General features: G+C 38.6%; 1 pseudogene; it reads left to right on the top strand.

The window, feature by feature from the left end:
• Positions 1–569: 569 nt before the first annotated feature.
• LOC150016696 (cytochrome c oxidase subunit 7C, mitochondrial pseudogene) lies at positions 570–761 on the top strand (annotated as a pseudogene).
• Positions 762–8,427: the final 7,666 nt, after the last annotated feature.

The raw sequence follows: 8,427 nt of genomic DNA, 5'->3' as shown, positions 1-8,427 counted from the left end.
ACTCAAACATAGGGACAAACAGCAGGCAATTCAGTCCACTGAGCTGACTTGTTTTGACTGTTTTTCAATCAGAGTGGCAGCCTTCCAAGCAGGATGCAGTCCATTCACCTTGGAACTTCCATCCATAAACTAAGAAGCTCTTTGTTGGTCAATAGAGAGCTGTTCATAGGACACCGTCCATGTTGTAATAGGCTCTAGCAGCTCCTCAGATGGTTTCAAAACCAGTCTTAGGGCAAAAGTCTACCTGCTTGTGAATACGCTGAATAATTTGTAATCCCTCATAACTTTATTAAAGAACTAGAAACCATAAAAGGAGACCAAATAGAAATTCTAGACTTGAAAAATACCATAACCACCAAATAAAAACTCAATGTGTAGAATTAATAGCAGATTAGACAAAGCTGAGGAGAGAATTAATTGTACTAAAAATAGAACTACAGAAATATCCAGATGGCATGGAGAGTCAAAAATAAATGAAATATAGAAATGTAAACAAGCAACACATTAAGAAGGCCTAGCTTTCCTCCACTTTTGGTTTCTGTGCCTTTCACAGGGCTTCCAGCAGCACAATGTTGGGAGAAAGCATCTGGAGTTTCACAACCTCTGTGGTACTCAGGAGCCATTATGAATAGGGCCCAGGGAAGAATTTGCTATTTTCAGTAGAAAACAAATGAAGGTTACTAGTTATGATGATTAAATACTTTGGATTTAGATATGCTACACCTTTCTTTGTAGTAAGACACCAACTGCTTAAGAAATAAGGCTGTTTTAGTTAATCCATGAAACAGATATGAAAAGTAGCATTTTAAGAAGTGTTATCTATTTGAAAAATGTATCAAACTGTTGAACTCAACATACTAGAGGTGTTTATACGTAAGCTTATGGCATGAATCCTTAATGCCTCTTCTCTGAAATATGAAATGTGATAATTGACCATATACATACTTTTTTTATTTGGGTAACATCCCAATATTAGTTTCTTGATCAAAATATGTGTAATTTAGCTTGTTTCTTGGTCTTAAATTCTGAGACTTTATTTAATTTTTGATTCCTAGGTCATGACCTTGTTGGTAATTTATATTATAAAAGAGAATGCAAACTTGAGGGGGAAAAGGTCTAACATATGTGTAATTGGAGTCCCATACATAAAGGAGAGAGAAATGAGGCAGAAAAAATATATATAAAGAGATAATGGCTGAGAATTTTCCAAAATTGATTAACGATATCAAGTCACAGGTGCAAGAATTCCCACAAACTCCCAAAGAGGTTATAAGAAAGATAACCACATCTAGACAAATCATACATAAACTCAAACACAAAGAAAATCTTAGAACAGAAAACAGACAATTTCCCTTCAAAGAAGTAATAATTAGAATAATACATAAAATCTCAACAAAACAAAGAAGTCCAAAATTTAATGCAATATTATCATCAGAGTGTTGATACTACATCCAGCAGAAACACTCTTCAAGACTGAAGATGAAATAAAACCATTTTCCAACAAATAAAATTGAAGAGGATTCGTCACCAGCAAATATGATTCAAAGCGAACATTAAGGATGTTCTTCAGGCAAATGGAAAAAGAAATCAGTTGAAAGTACACAGGTATAGGAAAAAATAAAGAGTAACAAAATAAGCAGATATATAGATATATCTAATTGACCACTGATTGCCAAAAACAATAAGAATTATTTTTTGAGATATAAAATATACACATATATGGAAACAAAATACATTTTAAAAATCACATATAAGTTGAGGTAAATGATAAATGGAGTTAAGTGTTCTAAGTTCCTTACATTAGTTGGGGAAAGTCTGAAACTACCATGTAGTATTAGACTTTGATAAGTCACAGATTCATTTGTAATCATTGGGATAGCCACTAATAGAATAATAAAAGAGTATATAATTTTCAAGCTAATAGAAGGCAGAAATAGAATGACAACATATACCAATCCTAACATACACAAGTAAACCAATAAATAGAATCAGACCCATACTTATTTGGTCACTTAATTTATTGCAAAGGTAACACTGCAGTACATTGGGGAGAAGGAAGAGCTTTTACCATACAGTGCTGTGCACATGGAAAACAAATTTGTTCCCTATCTTATATCACACATGAAAAATAATTCCAACAGACTGCAGAGCTAAATATGAGTGGAAAAACAAAATGACCTTTAGAAGAAAACATAAGAGAACATGGTTACAACCTTGCAGAATGCAAAGATTTTAAAAACAACCAAAATAATGGGCTAACTATATAGTGAAAAATGATAAATTGGACTGTTTCTTCCCATTTCTCTTGAGTATATTTAGAAGTGAAATTCTGGGTCTTATAGTAACTATATGTTTCAATCAACTAAAATTTTAAAAGTTTAAAGGAATCCATAAAGATAAGAGCAGAAATGAATGCAACAAAAAAACAAACTTACAATATATAGGATGATTAAAGTCAAAAGACTATTCCTAATAAAATATAAAGCCCCTAAGAAAATGGATGAAGAAAAGAGTAAAAGGCATGAATTACCAATATTATAAACAAAAAGGGATATTGCTACAAATCCTATAGACAGTATAAAGATAAAATCATGAACAATCTGATGTCTTTAAATAAATTGAAAATTCAAATGAGTTGAGAAAGTTCCTAGGAAACTACAACTTACAAAAACCAGCAAAAGAAGGAATAGAAAAACCAGAATAGTACTCTATATATTAAAGAAGTTGAATTTATAATTTAAATCTTCCAACGAAGAAAACTCCAGTCCCAGAAGGCTTCACTGGCATATTCTAATAAATATTTAAGAAAGACAAATACTGTGACTACACATACTTTCCAGAGAACAGAAAAGAGGAAACATACCCACACTCAAATTATGAAGCCAGCATAACCTTGTTACTAAAGCCTAAGAAGGATAACAAATTTTTAAAAAAGTATTGACTTATTTCATTAATGAGCACAGATGCAAAAAATCCTCAACAAAGTAACAGCAAAGTGAATTCAACAATATACACAAAAGATAAATACATCCTGAAAGTTTGTGTTATTCTAAGAACATAAGGTTGGTTTAAATTTTAAAATTATCATTAAAATTTACCATATGAACAGGATAAAGAAGAATAATCTAATCATATAATAAGTTTTCAATAGAAAAAGTAATAAATTCAACATCCATTGATGGTCATCCATCATCACTCAGACTCTTATGCACATCCCTTAATCTAATTCAGTTTCTCATTCTTCCTACTTCCTTCATTCTTCCACTGGAACTCCTAGTCAATCGTGGGCAAAATGCCCTATTCGACCTCTTCTCCAAACATTCATTTCCAGAACACAAAGACCAGAGAAAACAAAGAGTTAGTATTACTGTGCTTTGTGTTATCCCCCCAGCGGGAGCTGAACCAAAGTTCTTTGAGGGTAAGATTACACATATGATTTTGACTTTTTTAAAATCCTCACTCTAGAATATGTTCATTAATTTGAGAGAGAGAGAGCAAAAGAGGGAGGGAGGGAGAGAGAGAAATTAATCCATAGTTTGCCTCCTGTATGCTCCCCAACTGGGGATTGAACCCACAACGTTTTGGTGTATGGGACAACGCTCCATTCAACTGAACCACCCAGCCAGGGCTATGATTTCATCTTTGATAATTTCCACAATGCTTAACTCAGGATAATAAATAATAAGAGCTGTATTTTATGGGTTTACTAGTGGCAGATTTTAAAATATTCTAAACACTTTATAGGTATCAGTTCATTTAATTCTCACAAGAAGGACAATTATTATTCCCAGATCAGGAACCAAGGCATAAGGAATTAAAAACTTTGCCCAGGGTCACACAGTAAGTGGGGAATCTGAGATTCAAATGCAGGGCTCAGGCATCCCAGCCTTAAGTACAAGATACTGTCAAGTGTAGACCAACCAGTTGGGGCAGGTTTAGTTCAGAATCAGAGACAACAATCTATGTGTTCAACAACAGGGGCTGGTTAAATAAACTGTGATAGACCTTTATGTCACCATCAAAACGATGATATGTGTCTATGTTTATAATACCAAACATAACATAATTGAAAAAAGCAAGCTAGAAAACAGTATAATAAACCTGCACGTGAATGTTTATAGCAGCCTTACTTGTAACTGCCAAAAACTGGAGGCAAGGACAATGTCTTTCCAAAGGTGAATGGATAAATGAACTGTGTTCCATTCGTACAATGGAATATTAGTCAGTGACAAAAAGAAATGAGCAATTGGCCCTGACTGGTGTGGCTCAGTGGGTTGGGCATCATCTGCAAACCAAAAGGTTGCAGGTTCCATTCCCAGTCAGGACACATACTTGGGCTGCAGACCAGGTCCTCCCCTGTTGGGGGTGTGCGAGAGAGGAAACACATTGATCTTTCTCTTTGTCTCTTTTGCCCTCCCTGCCCCTCTCTCTAAAAATAATAAATAAAATATTTTCTTTTAAAGAAATGAGCCATTGATCCATGAAAAGAAATGGAAAAACCTTAAAAGCATAGCTTAGTGAAAGAAGACAGCCTGAAAAGGTGACTTATTGTATGACTTCAATGATATGACATTTTGGAAAAGGTAAAACTATAAAGACAATAAAAAGAGTAATAGCTGCACCAGTCAGAGAGGGAAAGCCAATAGAGCAGAGGGAATTTTTAGGATAGTGAAGCTATTTTCTATGATATTGCAATGGTGGATACATGACGCCATGCATTTATCAAAACTGAACTTCATGGCACAAAGAACAAACCTTAAAGCAATGGGCTTTAGTTAATAATAATGTACCACTATTGGTCCATCTATTGTTGACAAATCAACCACACTAATGCAAGATGTTTATAACAGAGAACTGTGAGGGTGGCGACAGCGTGTATAAGGGGAATTGCACTCTCCTCGTTTTTCTATAAACCTAAAACTGCTCTAAAAGCTAATGTCTATTATTAAAAACAAACAGCCTAATGGCACGATCCCTTTCATGTCACTATACCTCTGTTTGGAGCACAGAAAAGTCCGGAAGGACATAAAATTAATAGTGATTGTCTCAAAGTGGTAGGATTCATGAGCTCCTTCTCTTAGTTTTACCTGTCCTTATTTCCTTAACAAAAAGATACATTAATTTAATATAACGGAGTAAAGTGAGGAACGGAGAGGCAGGGCCTGGGCAGGCTCAGCGCAGCCCAGCATTGGCGCCACCAAGAATGCCAGGTTTTGCCCAGATCGCTGGGCAAACACCACCCTCGGCATCTGCTCCGCCCACCGGGTCCCTCGGCCTTTCAGCTTTGTGTCCTCAAGGCTGGGGGGGAGGGGGGGTGAGAGCATTCCTCCTGTGCAATTGCGTCTGCGCCAGCGGGCTGGCGCGCAAGGGCCGGGAAAGGGCACTAGGGCTTTGGCCCCCGGCGCAGACGCCGGGCGGAGCCCGGGGGGGCGTGGCCGCTGCGCTTGCCTGGCCATCAGAGGGCTGGAATGTTCCCGAGGCAAGTGTACTTTGTTCTGGGGATGGGGGAGGGTGAAGCGGGGGCAGGGCTCCAGGGCCCCTGGGTCTTGGAGGGCAGCCAGCTTTCCATTCCCAGGGAGCTGGTGGGGGCGGGGCGGGGGAGAAGTTGTCTAGTTCCCAGGCTGGGCAGCTGCGGGACACCGTCGGAACCCCAGGATTCCGGTGCCAGCCCTGCAGCCTACTAGCTGCATGCCCCTGGGGTGTGGACTCAGCCTTTCTGGGCCTCGAGTTCCTCATTTACAAAACTGAGATAATAATGGCGCATAGTTATTGCCAGGTATGTTATAAAGCACTCTACAACACTTTGAGGTAGGTGCTGTTAATACAATAACATAATATCCTATTAATAAACAAATATTCCCTCACTGCCCAGGCCCTTTGGACAGCACAGATATTCTGGCTGTAGAAAGCCGGATCCAGCCTCCTTCCGGGTGATGACATGTGCACTATTATTTTTTCATTTTACAGATGAGGAAAGAGAAACTGAGGGAGGTTAAGTAACTTGCCCAAGGGCACACAGTAACTAAGTGGCCATCCCGGATGTAAACCCAGTCAGACCAAGAGCCTTCACTCTTACCCATTCTACTTAACCAGCTTCAGGAGACCCTTAAAATCTATGTATATGGACATACTGCAATCCATACAACAATTCTGAGAGTATTAGTAATAATAATTGTTGATACTAAGAAATGATAGTTACCACTAATTGAGGGCTGTGATTCTTGCAACACCCTGTGAGAGAGGTGTCACTATTAATGTTCCTAATTTAGGCACGAAAGATCTAGGCACTGGGAAGTCATTCAGGTCCAGGGGGGAATATTCATTCACCCTGAAGCCAGTGTCCCACAATAGTTTGGCTGTTGCCTCCTTTTGTAGTATTTTACAGGGAGGTGAACTCCTTCGGAGTCTGATTATAGAGGCTAGCCTGGAAGGACAGGCCTTCCTTCTCCAAACTTTGTCAGAGTCAACTGTGCCTGGTAATCTGAGGAGCTTTGGAGAGTGTAATGAGTCCCGATGATACCTAACACCAGCTGGGGAGCTGCTCCTACTCTTGGGTCTGCTTCCAGGAGCCCAGCTTCCTAGCCTGGAAGCATCTTCACCCAGAATCTCAGCAGAGGGCAGGTCAGTTGCTCTGAGCTGTGGGTGGTGGAGTGAGTGCTCTGCAGCAAAATCTCCCTGTGTGGATATCGCTGTTCCCTTCCCTTTACCATCCCTCCAGCACACTGACTGCAAAGTCATTATTGGACTCCCTTCCCATCCCTCACCCTTGGGTTAAGGGGATGCCTCCCTTTAAAAATGTAAATGTTGGTGTTGCTTCTTCATAACCCATCAGCCATGTACCCTGAACCTACCACCTTCTGGGAAAGAAAAAAACAAAAAACAGAAACAACCCTCTCGTTTATTCCTTTTTTTTTTTTTTTTTAGTGTTTTAATGCGTTTATTTGAGCCAAACTGATGGCATATACAGAGGAACAAGATCTCAAATGTTCTAGCACTTTCATTCTTTGTAACAGGCAATGTTGTTGGGGATGGTTTGGCAAATAGTTACATATTGCTGTGTTGTCATGTGGGCACACAGTGGGCACTGAATAACTGCTTTCCACATATGTTCACTCTGCCTGGAATACTCTTTTTTCGTCATCTACATGGCTCCCTTCCTCACCTCCTTCAGTTTCTATTTAAGTCACCTTCTTTGTGGGGCCTTCCCTGACCACCAAATTTAATTATGTGCTGCAATAATCCTTATTCCTTTTCCCTGTTCTTTTCTTTCCCTAGCACTTATCATTTTCCTGAGCACTTTATTGTTTTTACTTATTTTGCTTATTGTCTGTCTTGGCCCGCTAGAAGGTAAGTGCCATGAGGGTAAGAATTTCACTGTTTAGTTCATCACTGTATTCCCCAGTGCCTGAAACTGGAAGGAAAGAAAGGAGGTAGAAGGAGCTTCCTGGGCTGTTCCAACCTATTGTCACTACCGCTGCCCCCTTGAAGGAAGACATATTTCTGTTTTTAAAAATCTTTTTATTTATTTATTTTAGAGAGAGAAGAAGGGACAGAAAGATAAAGAGAAATATCCATTTGCTGTTCTACTCATATATGCATTCATTGAGTCTTGTATGTGCCCTGACTAGGGATTGAATGCACAACCTCCGTGCATTTGGACAGTGCTCTGAGTTAACTGGCCAGAGGGGAATACACATTTCTTATTCATGCTGTTTATTCAACATCTACCATGTCATACCCCATGGTAACATCACTTGTAGTAACATCCCATTCAATTATTTGACTTGGCAGTTGTGTATCTCATCTACCTGAGCAGACAGTAAATTTCCTGCCTCACTACAGGGGAAAACGGGATCTTGTTCTTTGTACCTTCCTACCCCTAGTACCAAGAACAAGGCTAAATTTCTAATGGTTCCAGGGCTCTTTAGATTTCATAAAGAAAATTTTCACCCTTCCTTCCCTTCTTTCTCCTACTTCAACTTCTTCTCTCCCCAATTCACCTTCATTAATATTAGATGTAACTGCTTAAGTTTGTTAGAGGTTTGATATTTAATGATTTAAGCTAAATAAATTCACTGAATTTTTATTAATAACATTAAATATTAGTTAATTGGGGTCAATATGTGAACTATTTAATTTCTTAACATGACACCTATATATTCTCATTTAATAAAACAGAAAATTCCATACCTTGACTATGTTCTTGCCATAATTTGCATCCTTGATTTTCCCTTTACTGTTAGGAGGAATTTTAAAAAAATTGTTCAAGTGGTAAGTGAGAAAGAGATGCAGAGAATAAGTTGCATTCCTGGGAGTTAAATAAAACCTACATGCCTCCTTTGGTAGTCATCCCCCTCTCCCTAGCCTTCCAGATAAGGGGATACACAGGTTGGGATTGCCCTTAGTGTTTTGTTTTGTTTTATTTGG

The sequence above is a fragment of the Furipterus horrens genome, unplaced genomic scaffold (assembly GCF_987537825.1).
Source record: "Furipterus horrens unplaced genomic scaffold, mFurHor1.1.pri manual_scaffold_3, whole genome shotgun sequence".
Taxonomy (NCBI): Eukaryota; Metazoa; Chordata; class Mammalia; order Chiroptera; family Furipteridae; genus Furipterus; species Furipterus horrens.
The sequence above is the reverse complement of the archived record's forward strand: the minus strand, read 5'-3'. Positions and strand labels throughout refer to the sequence as shown.